Source organism: Notechis scutatus, chromosome 5 (genome assembly GCF_049901735.1).
Source record: "Notechis scutatus isolate UNSWTSFEM ecotype Mainland chromosome 5, rNotScu1.2, whole genome shotgun sequence".
Taxonomy (NCBI): domain Eukaryota; kingdom Metazoa; phylum Chordata; class Lepidosauria; order Squamata; family Elapidae; genus Notechis; species Notechis scutatus.
The window spans coordinates 65283772-65300574 of record NC_142013.1 but is presented as its reverse complement, the minus strand read 5'-3'; the positions used below and the strand labels follow the sequence as shown (position 1 = coordinate 65300574).

Genomic DNA, 16803 nt, shown 5'->3' with positions numbered 1-16803 from the left:
TTTTGCGAATTCCTGTTCTGTTAAACGACGAGGGGCACGCAAGCCAGTGCCCGAATCTAAACTTGATCAGTCAGGAAACGGGACAGGCCCGGCCTTGGGGAAACCCTAGGTCAGGCACGTATCAACCAACTGCCCGAAGTAGCAGAGGTGGACTCTGGACCCCCTCAACATTTACTTCTAGACACTCGGGTTTTCTTGCCGTCCCGGTTGGAGGGGATTCCTGCAATTGCGTTGGTGGACTTGGGGGCTACGACCAGTTTTATGGACCAGGCCTTTGCAACTGATTTTGCCATCCTCTTGGTTGCGGTGGAGCCTCCAATCAAGGTGGAAACGATTGATGGGCGGGAACTTCGTGCTGGGCCCATTCGTTTCGCTACCCAGCCATTGCGCCTGGTTATTGGGGACCATGAGGAGGCAATTAGTTTTTATATCACAGCGGACCTCCATCTCCCCTTGCTCCTCGGAATGGCCTGGTTACGGTTACACGATCCTTGGGTGGCATGGGCGCAGAACGCCATTTCGTTCCCAAGTCTCCAGTGCGTGGACCATTTACGACACACCTGTGCTGGCCAGGACATCGCCGCCCCCGCCGTCTCCGTACCTCCTGAACTCTCCGATTTCTCCGATGTATTTAGTGAGAAGGAGGCGGATCGGTTACCCCCGCATCGACCCTATGACTGTCCCGTGGACCTTCTGCCCGATGCCCCACTACCCAAGGGACGCCTGTATTCTATGTCTGAGCCCGAATTGGCTGCCCTTCGTGATTTCTTGGAAAAGAATTTGGCCCGGGGGTTTATCCGGCCGTCGTTGTCCCCTCTTTCTGCTCCCGTTCTTTTCGTTAAAAAGCAGACGGGAGACTTGCGCTTGTGCTGCGATTACCATCGGTTGAACACCATTACAGTGCGGAATAGTTATCCCTTGCCGCTCATTCCAGAGTTGATGGAGCGGTTACGGGAGGCTACTGTCTTCACCAAGCTCGATCTTCGAGGGGCCTACAACCTGGTGTGGATGCGAGAGGGGGACGAATGGAAGAGGGTGTTTGGCACACAATACGGCCATTTTGAATACACCGTGATGCCGTTTGGGTTGACCAACGCCCCTGCGGTCTTCCAGCACCTGATGAACGATGTGTTCCGGGACATGCTCGATCGGTTTGTGGTGGTGTACCTGAACGACATTTTGATTTATTCCAGGTCCAGGGACAACCATATTCAACAAGTTCGTCAGGTATTGCAACGTCTTCGGGAGCATCAACTCTATGCGAAGCTGGAGAAATGCCTCTTCTTCCAGACTTTCATAGAGTTCTTGGGGCACATCATCTCTCCCGAAGGCATTGCCATGGACCAGCGTAAAGTGGAGGCTTTGTGTAGTTGGGAACCCCCTCGTCGAGTGAAAGACGTTCAATGTCTCTTGGGGTTCGCTAATTATTATCGGACCTTCATCCCGGGTTTTGCCAAGCTGAAGGATCCCATCACTCAGCTCCTTAGAAAGAAGGTCCCTTTCCAGTGGGGCCCCCTGCAGCAACAGGCCTTTGAGGCTCTCAAGAAGGTCTTCGTCGCAGAACCTATCCTGAGGCATCCTGATCCAAATCATCCGTTTGTGGTGGAAATGGATGTGTCCAATATGGCTATTGGGGCTGTGTTGTTGCAAGCCCCAGTGGATGGCACCCCTCTTTTTCCCTGCACTTACTATTCTCGGAAACTCACTCCTTCCGAGCACAATTATACTATCTGGGAAAAAGAATTGCTGGCTATCAAGGCTGCGTTTGAGACCTGGCAACATCATCTTGAGGGGGCCCGGCACAAGGTGGAGGTTCGGATGGATCATCGTAATTTGGAGCACTTGTCCACTGCGAGGAAGTTGAACCAGCGACAGATTCGGTGGTCGTTGTTCTTTGCCCGGTTCAACTTTTTTGTGACTTATATCCCCAGTGGTCAAAATAGGAGAGGAGATGCCCTGTCCCATAAACCTGAGTACCTTTGTCCCGAGGACCCTCTTCCTCCACGTACAGTGCTGCCACCGGAATCTTTGGCCATTATCCAGGAACCAGTGGATTTGCTGACTCTGATACGAGAGGCGCAGCGCTTAGACGCTTGGTCGCAGCAGAACATGGGGGAAATTGGACCTGACTCCCCATGGAGTTTGGAGGAGGGCTTACTACGACATCAGGGCCGGTTGTACGTGCCCACAAGGACACTTAGAGCCCTTATTATGACTCAATGTCACGACAACCCAGCTGCCGGCCATTTTGGGTTTTTTAAGACCCTTCATCTTGTCACATGGACTTTTTGGTAGCCTCGAGTCCGGCATGATGTCTACGCCTATGTCGCATCCTGTGTACCGTGCCGGCAAGCGAAAGCCATGACGGGTGTGCCTCCTGGTCTCCTTCAACCACTGCTGACTCCAGATAGACCATGGGGGCAATTTCCATGGACTTCTTAACACATTTGCCCTCTTCGTCGGGATATACGATGGTGCTCATGGTGGTTGACATGTTAACCAAGATGGCCCACTTTATCTCCTGTCGGAAGTTACCATCGGCTCGTACTACTGCCCAGTTATTTTTGCAACATGTGTTCCATCTACATGGTCTGCCGGACAGGGTAGTTTCGGATTGCGGTGTTCAGTTTACTGCTCAATTCTGGAAGAGCCTAATGACCGCGTTACAGGTACAGGTGTGCTTGGCGTCGGCGCACCATCCAGAGACTGATGGTGGGACAGAGAAGGTGATTGGCATCCTCGCCCAATATTTAAGATGTTTTGTCAACCACCGACAGAACGATTGGGTGACTTATCTCCCTCTGGCGGAGTTTGCCTTCAACAACTCCCAGCACACCTCCACTCACATGACACCTTTTTACGCGAATGTGGGTTACCATCTGAGGTTTTTCCCATTGTCGATCTTGGATTCCCGGGTTCCCGAGATGCGAGACTTCTTGTCGGAACTGCATTCGGTTCACCAATTGATTTCACAGGAATTAGAACGGGCTAAGGAAGACTATAAAAGATTCGCGGATCGTTTGCGCCGGGTGATGCCTCCGCTGGCTGTGGGAGACAGGGTGTGGTTATCCACGAAGCATCTACGGGTCGATCGTCCGATTAAGAAGTTGGACCATCACTTCATCGGTCCCTTTCCTATCGAGGCGGTCATCAATTCCATTGCTTATCGGCTCACTCTACCGCACTCCATGCACATTCATCCTGTCTTCCACCGTTCCCTTCTGGTTCCTGATGCCCCTTCATGTGCTCTCCGTTCTCCCACTGTTACAGTTCCTCCACCTGTACCCGGTGATGATCCGCTGCTGATGACACGGTGGTCAGCATTCGGGATTCTCGCTGGCTGAAAGGACGGTTTCAATACTTCGTTGAGAGGCTAGGAGATGGACCGGAGGTTCTTTCCTGGGTGGATGCTTCCACGGTTCACGCCCTGGACCTTATCCAGAGATTCCATGCACAGTTCCCATTGAAATCACGTCCTGATCGTCAGACTCGGGGGAAGGGCCCTGCGGTGAGGGATAGTGTTGTGACTCGGAGGTTTGAGCCTGCTCTGTTAGAGGACACAGACTTGGATAATGAGGAAGAGGAGGATTTGGCTCTGAGGTTTGAGCCTGCTTTGTTAGAGGACACAGACTTGGACAATGAGGAAGAGGAGGATTTGGCTCTGAGGTTTGAGCCTTCTTTGTTAGAGGATTTGGAATTACCTTCCTCCCCGGTTGTGCCTCAGGTGTCGGCAGATAACCAGGAGGGCGTATCAGAGCCTCTGGCTGAGGAATGATGGTTTGATGCGAGGCAAAGACGCAGGCAAAAGCGTGAGATGCAACGCAGAAGGAAAGGACAAATCAGAGACTGAGATGAGAGACTGACACGCCCCACAGGGAATAAAAAGTGGGTGTGTTAGCTCTGGGTTCTTGTTCAGGACAATGTGTTATTTAGTGAGAGAAGCTTCAGAATTATCCTGTGTGTGGCAACAGCTTGTGATTTATGTTCCTGCTTCCTTATCAGACTTGGCAGACAGCTTGCGTGAGACTGCCAAGAATGTTGTCGGCTTAAGGAAGTTAACCCTGTAATTACCGGACTTGCCTGCTTATTTGTGTTTCAGTTGGAAATTTGGACTTATTACTTTGTTTGTCCAGGTGAGACATAACATATATACATATACATATACATATATATATAATATTAAGAAACTTAAGAAATTTGAGATAATAGCCAGACTTTTTTTTAGTGGTATTATTCATATAATTATAACTATATAAGTCTTATATATATATACATATATATATATATAATATATATATATATAGATATACATATATATATATATAATAGTATATATAACATTTGTATAGAACTTATAGAATTGTATAGAATATTAATAGAAGATATATAAATAATTTCATCTTTATATAATTAAATATTAATGAATTGGATAGATTTAAGTATTTGAAACACTGGTTGAGTTATTAATTATAATTAGAGTATAAGATACACTATCATAGTATAAAAAGTATTGATAATATTGTTATTAGTTGATAAGTTTTGAATATTAATTACTATTATAATATTTGTAGTATTTATAGTTATTATTAATTCAACATTATATTTATTATATTAGGCTATATTTAAGATTCTAAGTAACTGACTTTCTTATTTCATATATTGATAAACTAGTAAATATTATTTATTAGTATTAACCATTAACAAATAATTAATTATCAACTGACACCTTAAGCTTTATAAGATTGACTTTCTGGATTTATTAACTGTTGGATAGAACTATTTAATTGAGGGAAAATCCACATAGAGACTGAACGACTCAGATGGTAATTTGGGAGAATATCTATAGGAGAGCAACATAAGATTATTAGGGAGATGACTAGCATTACAACTATTAAGACTGGAAAAAAAACCTACAACATCGATATTGACACCTAGTCCAGCTACATCTAACCAGAGAACAATTGAAGGTATGTTGGCTCAGGAGAAATCGAATATAACACTTAATACACAGATGGTTCAAACCACTTTGTTTACAATACAAGAAATGATGATCAAACTACAAGAAACCATGATGAATAATCACGTGGAGATGAAATCTGATATGGAGGTAATAAAAATGGAATTAAAATTTGAGATGGGAGAAATGAAAGTAGAAATTCATAGCCTAGATGATAAAATGGGGTCTATTCAAGAAACAATTAAGAAAAACAAGGAGAGGCTAAAAACAATTGAGCTGCAGACAGAACAGACAGAAAAGAAACTAGAGGAAATGGATCAGAAGATTGCAGGATTACAATAAAGAAGCAGAAGAATCCCTCATCCATCTTGAAATGGACTGAGCTTCATTTTTCTTACGATTTCAAAACATAGAATTATCAAAAGAGGAAGACCTAACAATTTTGATGGGTGAATTGATGGCAGACGCCCTACAAAGATACAGACAAGAGATAATCAATGAAATTGATGATTTTTATAGGGTGTATACCAGCTACGCCAGGCACCATAGACTCCCTAGAGAGGTTCATATAAGATTTGCAAAAAGGAAAGTAAGGGACATCATTTATAAAATTACTAGGGAAGAACCAATAAATTATAAAGGAAAAGAAATAGTTGTATTAAAACAGATACCATGGAGAGTACATGAACAACGAAAAGATTACAGATTCTTGGCCAACCACCTAAATAAAAAATATTCTATTCTGATGGATTACCCCTGAAGGTATGTTGATCACATGGGACGATAAGAGAATCAAAATTGCCAACCTGGGGAAAGCTCAAGATTTTTATAAACTAATCAGATCCAAAGAAGAAAGCGGCAGAAAAGAAAAACTGGATACACCAGGCCAAGAAGAACTTCGGCAAGAGAATAAAGAGAAGGACCAAGAGAAGGGGAATAGCGAGAGGATAGTGGACCAAGAAGAAGGAGGAGTTAGAACCAGAAGAAGAAACTAGAGTAAATTAAAGATAAAAATCGGAACGGATATAAAAATGGAATGGGGATTGAAATTTTTGTCAATTAATGTGAATAAACATACCAACAAAAAGGTGTTTGTTGTCTAAAATAGAGAAACAGGAGAACAATATAGTATGCCTCCAAGAAATGCACATTAAGAAACAGGATGAACAATATTTACAAAATAAAAAATTAGGAAGATTATATCCAACCTTAGCAGAGGGGAAAAAAAGAGGGTGGCAATATATATCAAGGAAGAAATAGTCTCAAAATTAATATATAATGATACGAGAGGGAGGATATTGATGGTGGAAGTATTTATAGAAAATAAAAGTATTTTATTAGTAGGGATATATGCACCTAATAAAAACCAAAGTGAGTTTTATAAAACCATACATAACAAACTACTAATTGAAATAGGAAATCAGAATATATGTATAATTGGAGATTATAATGCAGTAGCAAACATTCGAGAAGACTACGGCAGCGAACAAAAGTGCAAAAAGAAAAGAAATACTATATCAAAGACCTTTTTTGAAATATCGGAGGAATTGAATGTATTAGATGTATGGAGGAAAATGAACCAAGGAGAAACAAAATTCACCTTCTACTCCAACCTGCATAAATTTGAGAATAGATATGGCCTGGATAAATGGAGATTTACTCAAAGACATTTAGAAAATAGAAATAATGCCAAACACCTGGACAGTTCATAACCCACTTAAAATAACATGGAAAGGACAAGCAAGGAAAGGGGGTAGTTGGACACTAAACCCACAAATCTTAAAAGAAAAAGAATACCTTCAAAATTTTTTGGAAGAATTGGAATTATTCTTTAAGAACAACAAAAAACAACATACCTCATTATAAAATCTATGGGATACAATGAAGGCATATCTAAGAGGAATTACAATAGTCTATACAGCAAAAAGAAATAAAGAAAAATGGAAGACCCATAATATGTTAATAGGGGAGATAAAGAGATTAGAAGATAAATTACAAAAAGACCCAGGGGATGAACAAGTCAGAAATAATTTGGCATTAATGAAACATAAATTGACCATCCTAGAACAAAAAGTTTTAGCAAGGAGCTTGCAATATACAAAACAAAATTATTTCGAGTACGCAAATAAATCTGGTAGATGGTTGACCTATAAACTTAAAAAAGAAAATGAGAGAAGAACTATACACCAATTATTAGATAAGAATGGAATTGAGGAAACCAATAGAGAAAAGAAAAAAGAAATTGCAAGGGAATATTTTGAGAATTTATACAGTCAGGAAATAATAGAAACAAGGAGAATAGGTGAATACTTGAAAGATGAACCATTACGCCCATTAATGGAAAAAGAAAAGGAATTATTAAATAAGGAAATAACACCAACCAAACTAAAGGAAGCAATCAAAAGACAAAAAAAATAGTAAAACCCCAGGCCCGGATGGCTTACCAGGTGAACTTTATAAAAAAAAATAGGAGAATTGACAGAAGGAATATTCCTGGAAGTTTGCAATGAGGTATTGTTGGAAGCTAAGATACCAGATTCATGGGAAAAGGCTTATGTTGAGGTAAATCCCCGTTAGGAGAATGAGTGCACACAGGGAGACATAGTGAGAGTGATGTTGAATAACACATGACCAGCACACAGATACACTGAATAGTAAAATGTAGGTTTTACTTCCAGTAAACGGTTAAGCAAAGTCCAACAAACAGTCTAAGTCATACACAGTTAAAGTAGTCAGTATTCAGTCCAGGGATAATCCAAATAACAAAGTCCAATATCATAAACAGTTCAGTAACAGACTTACAGCAATCCAAGAAGAACGACGATTAACAACAGTCAATAGGGAAAAATGCAGGAACCAAAAACAGCGAACATCAGAACATCTAACAACTAGAGATGTTTTATAAAAATTTAAATTTAAAAAAAAAGAGAGAGAGACGGTCTAGCCTGAGCAGAAAACAAACTTTACATCCCTGCCAGCCACAGAATGGACCTCATGAAATGATGCCATGAGTCAAAAATAGCTGGACACTTTGGATTTGCAAAAACCCTGCATCGTATCAAAAGACAATTCTGGTGACCATCTCTCAAAAAAGACATTGAAAACTATGTTGCTAGTTGCCCTACCTGTGCTCCTGCAAAAGAAGACAAGGAAAATCTCCTGGACTTTTACAAACAGTGGCAGAACCTTCAGCACCCTGGCAAGAGATCTCTATGGACTTTATAGTAGAGCTCCCTGAAAGTGCAGAAAACACTGTTATTTGGGTTGTAACGGATCTTTTTTCAAAACAGTTTCATTTTGTACCCAGCATTGGCAAATATGTTTTTAATACACATATATTGCCTTCATGGAGCTCCCAATGATTAACTCAGATTTGGGTGTACAATTCACATCCACATTTTGGCAGGCATTTTTAAACCTACTAGGCTCCACCCAGGGGTTGTCTTCTTCGAATCATCCCCAGACTAATGGCTTGATAGAGAGAGCTAATGACATATTAGAACAATATTTAAGATGCTTTATTAATTACCAACAGGACAATTGACTGACCTTCTACCTTTTGCAGAGGTAGCATACAATAACTTGGTTCACAGGAGCACTGGCTTCACCCCATTCCAGGTAGCCATAACACAAGAATTCAACCCCATGCCAGAGCTACCTACCAAGGAATGTGAAATTCTTATCCCTTAAGGAGTGGATAAATAATTTGCAAACCACTTGGCCAGTGGTCAGACTAGCCTTACAAGAGGCTAGATGTCAGGGCTTCAACAAATCCACCCTCATTCAAATCAAAAGTCTGTAGCTGCATCTCAGAAAAAGTAAATTGGTTTATTAGAAATCGCCATGTTGGTGTGTGGCTGGGTGCAGCTGATACTAAATCACATCATATATTTCCCCCTTGACCCTGGTCTTTCCCCCATCTCCTGAATGTGACTTCTCCAATGGGACACATCCATCTCCAAGAGTCATCCATCATGCTCTCCAATAACCTTCTTATGCTCCAACAACTTTGGGCTACCGAGTAAATTATCTAGGCATTTCAAAAATGCCTTGTTTTCCCCCACTCGCTGTTTCTGGCAGCTAAAAAGACCAAAGGAGTATCTTTTTAGTTGATATTCAGCTCCCCTTACTTCCTGAAGGTGACCTGAACAACACAAAAAGAAAATAAATTTATTACACTTAGGGTTGCGAACCCACCCCCAGCTTTGGTTGGGTTTTCTGCATGGAACCTAGTCACAAGGTGATCAGCTTGTAATTTCCTACTCTTTACTCAAGATGCCTTTGATAAAGGGTAGCCCTTCCACTTGATTAGATATTGGAGTTGTCTCCTGTGCCTCCTTGAATTGAGGATTCACTGCATCTCATAATGGCTTTGGCCTCCTATGACCATGGGTTTGGGGGTTCATGAGGTGGTGGCCTCAGGGTCGATCCCATCACAGGTTTTAAGATGCTACTATGGAATACCTGGTATATTTTCCCTAACAGTGGGGCAACTTCAGTTGCACTGTGACTGGGTTGATGACCTTTACTATGGGGAAAGGTCCCATGAACTTTGGTCCCAACTTCTTACTAGGGAGCCTTAACCTCAAGTCCTTGGTAGATAGGTAGACCTTCTCCCCCACCTGGAATGTCCTTTGTGGGGCCCTGTGTTTTTCTGCCTGTTTTTATAGCTTTGTGCCACTTTTGCCAGAGCCTTTTTTACATTCTCCTAAGTTGCTTTCAGCGTTGACATCCAATTGGTCAGGCTGACTGAAGAGGGGGGATCCCTTGGATACTCAGGCATTAGGATGAAGTCCATGCCGCTCACCACTTTGAAGGGGGTTAGTCCCGTGCTACTGTGAACAGCATTATTGTACATGATCTACACAAAAAGCAGGAGGTCCGCCCAATTGGATTGCTGATAATTCACATAGCATCTCAGATACTGCTCTACCATAGCATTCAATCTCTCTCCCCCCGCCCCATTGGTGCTTGGTTGGAAAGCCAAACTAAGACCCTGGGACGACCAATAAACCCAGTAAAACTCCCTCCAAAATTTGGCTGTGAATTGGACCTTTCTGTCTAAGATAATTCTTCATGGCACTCCGTACAGGTGGTAGATGTGTTTCAAAAAGAGCTTGGCTAACTGGTGGGCTGAGGGTAGCCCACTGCATGGTATGAAATGCGCCTGTTTGGAAAATAAGTCTATTACAGTCCAGATCATCATGTTTCCTCCACTTTTCAGTAACTCTACTATGAAATCCATTGCGATCTCCTCCCATGGCCTTGTTGGTTCTGCAACCATCTGTAGCAATTGAGGGGGGGGGTTTCTTGATCATTTTTTCATTGCGGCACCAATGGGGCAACTCTTCACATACCTTTCCACATTTTTCTTTATGCCAGGCCACCAGAATTGCCTCCAAGCTAAGTGTAAAGTTTTTAAGAACCTGAAATGGCCTGCCAATTTGGCGTCATGGCTCCTCTGAAGGATTAGAGTACGTAGGGATTCTGGGATGTAGAGTTTTGTTCCTTTCCAGGCTAGGTCATCTCTTTTTTTTAAGATGTGTTGATTGTCCCGGAACCAACAGTCTGCTAGCAATTCAGTTTTTAATTTCGTGGCTAAGTCGTCTGCAGATCAGTCTTGTCGGTCATGTCGTCATTGTCTGGTGGTTACAGCTACTTGGTTAGGGGGAATGATGGCATTTATAATTTTCTCCCTTTTGCATTTATACTGGGGCATGTGAGAGAGGGTGTCAGCCAGAAAGTTATTTCCACCCGGGATGTGTTTTAGCACAAAGTCGAATTGGTTGAAGTATTGGGGCCAGAGGACTTATTTGGGTGATAGTTTTCATGGGGTCCTAAGGCTTTCCAGATTTTTATGGTCAGTCCAAATTTTGAATGGCTTCTGTCTCCCTTCCAGCAGGTGATGCCTGGTCTGCAGTGCCCATTTTATTGCAAGAGCCTCTTTCTCCCATGCGGCCCATCGCCTCTCTATTTCTATGAGTTTATGGGGAGTGTAGGTGCAGGGCTGTAGGTTTCCTTGGTCGTTTATTTGGAGTAACACTGCCACATTGCTGGCATCTGCTTGTACAATGAAGGGTTGTTTGGGGACAAGGTGCTTCAGCACCCGTTCATTTGCAAACAGTTCTTTCAACATTTCAAATGATTTTTGGCAGGTTAGGTCCCACTGTAGGGGTTGTTCTGGGCGGGGTTTTGTTTCTGTGCTCCCTGTCTTTAGAAGGTCCATCATGGGTTTGGCAATCCTCATGAAGGAGGGGATGAATTGCTGGTAGAAGTTTGCAAACTCCAGAAAGCTTTGTAGCTATCTGTGGGTGCAAGGGGCTTGCCAACCGAGGATGGCTTGTACTTTGGCTGGGTCCATCTCCATGCCTTTATTTGAGACTTGGTATCCCAGGTAGTCCAACTGTGCATGGTGAAATTCGCATTTCGACAACTTGATGTACAGATTTGCTGCTAGAAGTTTTTCCAGTATTTGGCACACTAGGGCTACGTGGTTGTCCATCATCTTAGTGTAGATGAGGATGTCATTCAAGTAGACAAGGACCCTCTTATAAAAATGTTCATGTAGCACCTCATTAATTAATTGCATGAACACCGCCAGGGCACCCTGTAGTCTGAAAGGCATGACTTTGAATTGAAAGCTTCCTAGGGGGCAGTTGAACGCTGTTTTCCATTCGTCTCCCTCTCTGATGTGAACTCGATAGTATGCTTCTCTGAGATCTAATTTGGTGAAGACCTTCCCTTTGGACAGGTGAGATAGCATGTCCTTCATGAACGGGAGGGAATATAGGTTGTGTACACACAGTCCATTGATGGCCCTAAAGTCAATGCACAATCTCATGGTCCCATCTTTTTTTTTCTTTGAACAGGACTGGGGCTGTGACCCATGGCTTGGTTGGTTCGATGAAACCCCTTTTTAAGTTTTTGTCTATATAGTTGCACATTTCTTGCATTTCACAGGGCATAATGGCATACATTTTGGGCTTTGGTAACTTTGCCCCAGGGATGATTTCTATGGCGCAGTCTGTTTCATGGTGGGGGGGTAGGATGTCACACTCTGCTCGCTGAATACTTCAATGAGGTCTTGATATTCTCTGGGGATCTGTTCGACCTCTGGGGTTCTGTTGGAGGTGGCTGCCAGTTGTTCTGGTGAACTTTCAGAGAGGTTCCCTGCATTAGCAATGCCTCTATTTGATGGTGAGAAAGGGGTTGGGGTCCCTTTGCTATCCTCAACCTGTGGCTGCCCTCTTGCCACCAGATGGTCAGGCCCCAATTGTCTAGCCAGGAAAGTACCAGTATGAATGCATCTGTCATTTTTGAGCACCTGCGGAGCTACTCCAAAGACCCTTGGGGGGCATGCCGGGATCCGAAAAGTATTGAAGCACTCGGTGACTTTGCGGGGGGGGGGGGGGGGGGGGGGGGGGGGGGGGGGGGGGGGGGGGGGGGGGGGGGGGGGTTTTTGTCGAATCGAATTGTCTCCCAGTACTCCTCTAGCTCTTGTCTCATTGGTTCAGTTAAGTGAGTCGTGTAGGCTTCTCCCAGTAGGGAGCCATCTAATTGTTCAAACCAGATTGGGTGGGCTAGCTTTTTCACAGTGATCCCCAGTTTTAGGACCATGATCAGATTGATCAGGCATCTGGTGCAGCCTGAATCTATTAAGGTTTGGAAATCTCCCTTATACTCTGTCTTTGGGGCCATAAGCCGTATTGGGAAAATGAAAGGGGGAATTGGTCCACTCACCATTGGGTCGTCTTCCCCCTCATCCTCACTGTTGTAAGGATCTGGTGACTGGTCATTGTTGTCTGGAGTTCCTCCCCCTTCAGCTGTCTGTAGAGGGACCTCTGCAGCCTGAAGAACCCTCTGGGATGCATTGGTGGCACGTCTGCGGCCTCATTCAGGTTGTGCCCTGGGTGGTGGTTTCGGCCTTGGTCTCAAATCTGGAGTTGCACATGCTGCTGCTATGTGTCCTACTCCTCCACATCGGTAGCATTTAATTGGGCTTCATGAGAGGTTTGGTCTTGGGGCAGGTTGTGGTGTGCCATCCCATTGGTTTGGTGGCCTCTGGTCTGGTTGCCCTCTGCCTCTGGTCCCCAGTGGCTTCCTCATATCACTAGCGCATAATGTCCCATTGACTTTTATGGCTACTTGGAACCACTCAGAGAGTCTGTTGGGGATTTCACAATAGGCAGTTACTTTGCTAATTTGCTGGTCCAGGCTGGTTCTGAAAAAATGATCCAGCGTCTGTTCAGGCAAAAGGCTAATTCTCCTGAATTCACGGATGTGTTCCTTGATGGGTCGCCCTCCCTGCTTTAGGTTGCTGAGTTCATCTTCTGCATACGGGTCATCCTCCACCTCCTCAAATCTGGCCTCTAGCAGTTATAGGAAGTCATTTGTGTCATGCAGTTGGGGGGCTCTTCTCTTGTGGAGGGTTGCTTCTCCTTCCAGCCCCTCAGAAATGGCATTCACCATGGCTCGGGGGGTAGAGGTGTCCATAATGTTCTAGGTGAATCTCAGCTGAGTCAAGGACTAGTCAAGAGCTAGCTGGTCTGGGTCCCCATCAAATTTCCCCTTGAACTGGGGCGGTTCATAGAGCTCTGCTCTGCCCTCTTCCTGTCACCCTCTGTAAATCTGTGCTTGAGGTGGCTGATCGTCCTCCCTGGCTCTAGTTCATGCAGAAGGAGGAAGGAGATACCTGCTGCGTGGAGGAGGTACTGGTTGCCTCTGTGGGCTCTTTCTTCTTCTGCTGGTTAGAGGAGGAGGACTGTAATCTCACCTGCTTCTCCTCATGTCAGAAGGCTCTGTGGGAGGCTCTGTTTTGGGTGGCATGATGGGCCCTCCTTTCCAATGGCAGCCTGGTCAAATTCCTCCCTCAGCTGCTCTATGGATCTCCCCAGGAATCCTGACAGGAGCTTTGGGGCTCTGGCTTGTTCCCAGTCCCACATCCATTCCACTCTTGTCAGCTCACTCAGGTCCCTTCCTCCCTTTTTAAGCTGGGGGAGCTCACCTTCCAAAGCTGTGGGAGGTTTTGTTTCCTTTATTTGCTCAGGCTTCACCTTTATTTGCTCAGGCCTCACAGCTTCACCTGTGATTATGTCCTCAGCTTCTGTTCATAGCTGGGCTGCTTCTAGCAGGCTTTCTGCCAAGAGGACCCCCTCTGCCATTTTAACCTGACTTTCTCTCCATGCATTTCAGATGTTGGGAAGCAATTGAAGAGGCCGGGGGTCAGGTATCCCAGAAAGTTGAATTTTTAGAATATCGGCTGTCTGTCAGGCTCCAACAAATCCACCCTCATTCAAATCAAAAGTCTCTAGCCACATCTCAGAAAAAGTAACTTGGTTTATTAGAAATTGCCATATTGACACGTGGCTGGGTGCAGCCAATACTAAATCGCATCATACATTTCCCCCTTCACCCTGGTCTTTCCCCCACCCTCTGGATGTGACTTCTCCAATGGGACACATCTGTCTCCAATGTGCTCTCCAATAACCTTCTTATGCTCCAACAACTTTGGGCTGCCAAAGTAAGTATCTAGGCATTTCAAGAATGCCTTGTTTTCCCCCACTCCTTTTTTCTGGCAGCTAAAAAGACCTAAGGAGTATCTTTTTAGTTGACACTAGAGCAGCTTTTAAAGCTCAAGCAGGCCAAAAACGCTGTGATCCGAAACTGTTCAAAGTGGGGACCGCATATGTTTATGTACAAAGTTCCTAAAATCATTACAACCCTCTAAGAAACTGGGACCTAAATTCATTGGCCCATTTTCCATCTCCAGAATCATCAACCCTGTCACTGTAGAGCTCCTACTCCCCAAGACACTGAGACAGGTTCATCCAGTATTTCACTGCAGCCTACTCAAACCAGAGATGACTTCAAAAATTAGACACACACACCCCCCCCTTCCCACACCTCCAACTCCCATTAAGGTACATGGAGAACAACATTTTGAAATTAAAGATAACCCTGACTCATGCACTCACTGTGGATCCACACAATATTTAGTAGTTGGGAAACACCTTCCCTCTTAACAAAACGAGTGGGTAGCCAAATGACATGTAAAAGCCCCCACATTACTACAGAAGTTCCACCTGAAATATCCTCACAAACCATCCTAAGTTGTAAATGTAAGACATATTTTATGTCTTCGAGGTGGATTTCTCATTTTTTTTGAAGAGGGCAATGTGTCAGATTGTGTATCTGCCATTCTTCAATGGAAGAAGAAGGGGGGATTGATACAAGCAATCCTTTTTGATGTAACCTGAATATTCTAATTCTTGTATTGAATTTGTATAACCTGTACATGATTTATAACTGGGGACTGGAGCCCAGATGCTTGGAAATTTGTCACCTCTTGGAGAGATAGCAAGACGAGAAGGGGCCATAAAAAATCCAGTTCCAGGAGGGCGGAGCTGACATCACAACGATACGGCTTGCAATCTCGGGGCTCTGAGACTGCAGCCGATATCTTTGTCCTTGGTCGGTCCAAACAGACCTAAACCATCCCGTAAAGATGGTGATAGTGAAGGGCACATCCTGTGGATCTCAGGGACACCGCAAAGTCCCTGGTCGATTCAGGAGAAGCCCTTTTTGCCAGCGGCGGAGAGGCAGCCATTAAAGCTGCTGAAGTTGGGACAGCTCCAGAACGGAAGAGACTGAAAGAGAAAGTGTGTTGGCTCGGTGAGAACTTTTTTTTTTTTTTACCAATATTCTGAGATTTGAAAGGACACCCTAAGAATAAGAAGAAATCTGTAAACGTTTTGACAAAACTGAATAAGCGACGGTTTTTAAAGGGAAACGTCAAAGTGAGGCTTGGCTTTTTACTTTTTTACTTTCTTTATTACTGGACTGCTATTGCGACTTAGCATTTGTTAACTGGACTGGTTTTTCTTTTATATATATATATATATATATTTCTCCTTTTTGATTTTTCAACTTTTTAGATTAAAGGCTCCCTTTAGTTATTTTTCATATATATATATATATATATATATATATATATATATATATATATATATATATATATATATATATATATATATATCTTCGGTTATTCGGGTTTTCTCCCACGTAAGATTGGAAGTATCTAGGCAACGTTTCGATGAAGTCTCATTCATCATCTTCAGGCATGTGTCTTCAGTTCTGTGCTTCTCAGAGTGATGTGAGCTTGCAGCTGCTTCTTCCTTTTAACTGCTAGTGGGGGTGTGACTTGATTGGGTGGGGGCTTGGCTGTGTTCTGATTGGATGGAGGTGTGTTCTCATTGGTTGGGGGTTTGGCCGTGTTCTGCCAAATAGAAAAAGATAGAAAAAGATAGAAAAAGAAACCATGAGGCATGAAAAATTCAAACACAGTACAAATACTTAAATCAAAACAGTAGCTGTTGCTTGTTGAAGCTGAATAGGGAAAATTATCCCACCAATAAACACAGGATTAAACTTCACCAAGTACAGAATTAACCTTCACCAAAAACCAGTTTTAGACCAAAACTCAAAAACTCATGTTTGAATGTCAATCTTTCTAGCTAGCCAAGAAGCCTTGCTGAATGTCACTCATCTGGGTTCCCTGTCACTAAATTTAAGCTTTGCTTCATTATTCAGTTATTTCTTCAAAGTGCTGATTGTCCAGGGAAGTATTTCCTCCCAACAGCAGTGTAAAAATCTTAAACAACCCTTCCCTGTTAAGAAAGTCAAGCCTCAGAAGCTCTGGAGACAGGAAGTCTAGGCGTACTGCCAAGAATGTAATAAGGGTGGAAATGAACAAAGGGAGATTGCTTCTAACTACTGGTTCTCTGAACTGCTTAGAAAGTTAATCAGGGGTTCATCCTATTATGGGGTTTAGGAGAAGCCCTAATTTG

At 43.6% G+C, this 16803-nt stretch overlaps 1 protein-coding gene across 1 annotated transcript in view; it reads left to right on the top strand.

Annotated features, from left to right (window-relative positions):
* IL1RAPL1 (interleukin 1 receptor accessory protein like 1) overlaps positions 1 to 16803 on the top strand; it is a 1416302-nt gene that overhangs the window by 782346 nt on the left and 617153 nt on the right. The window lies entirely within an intron of this gene.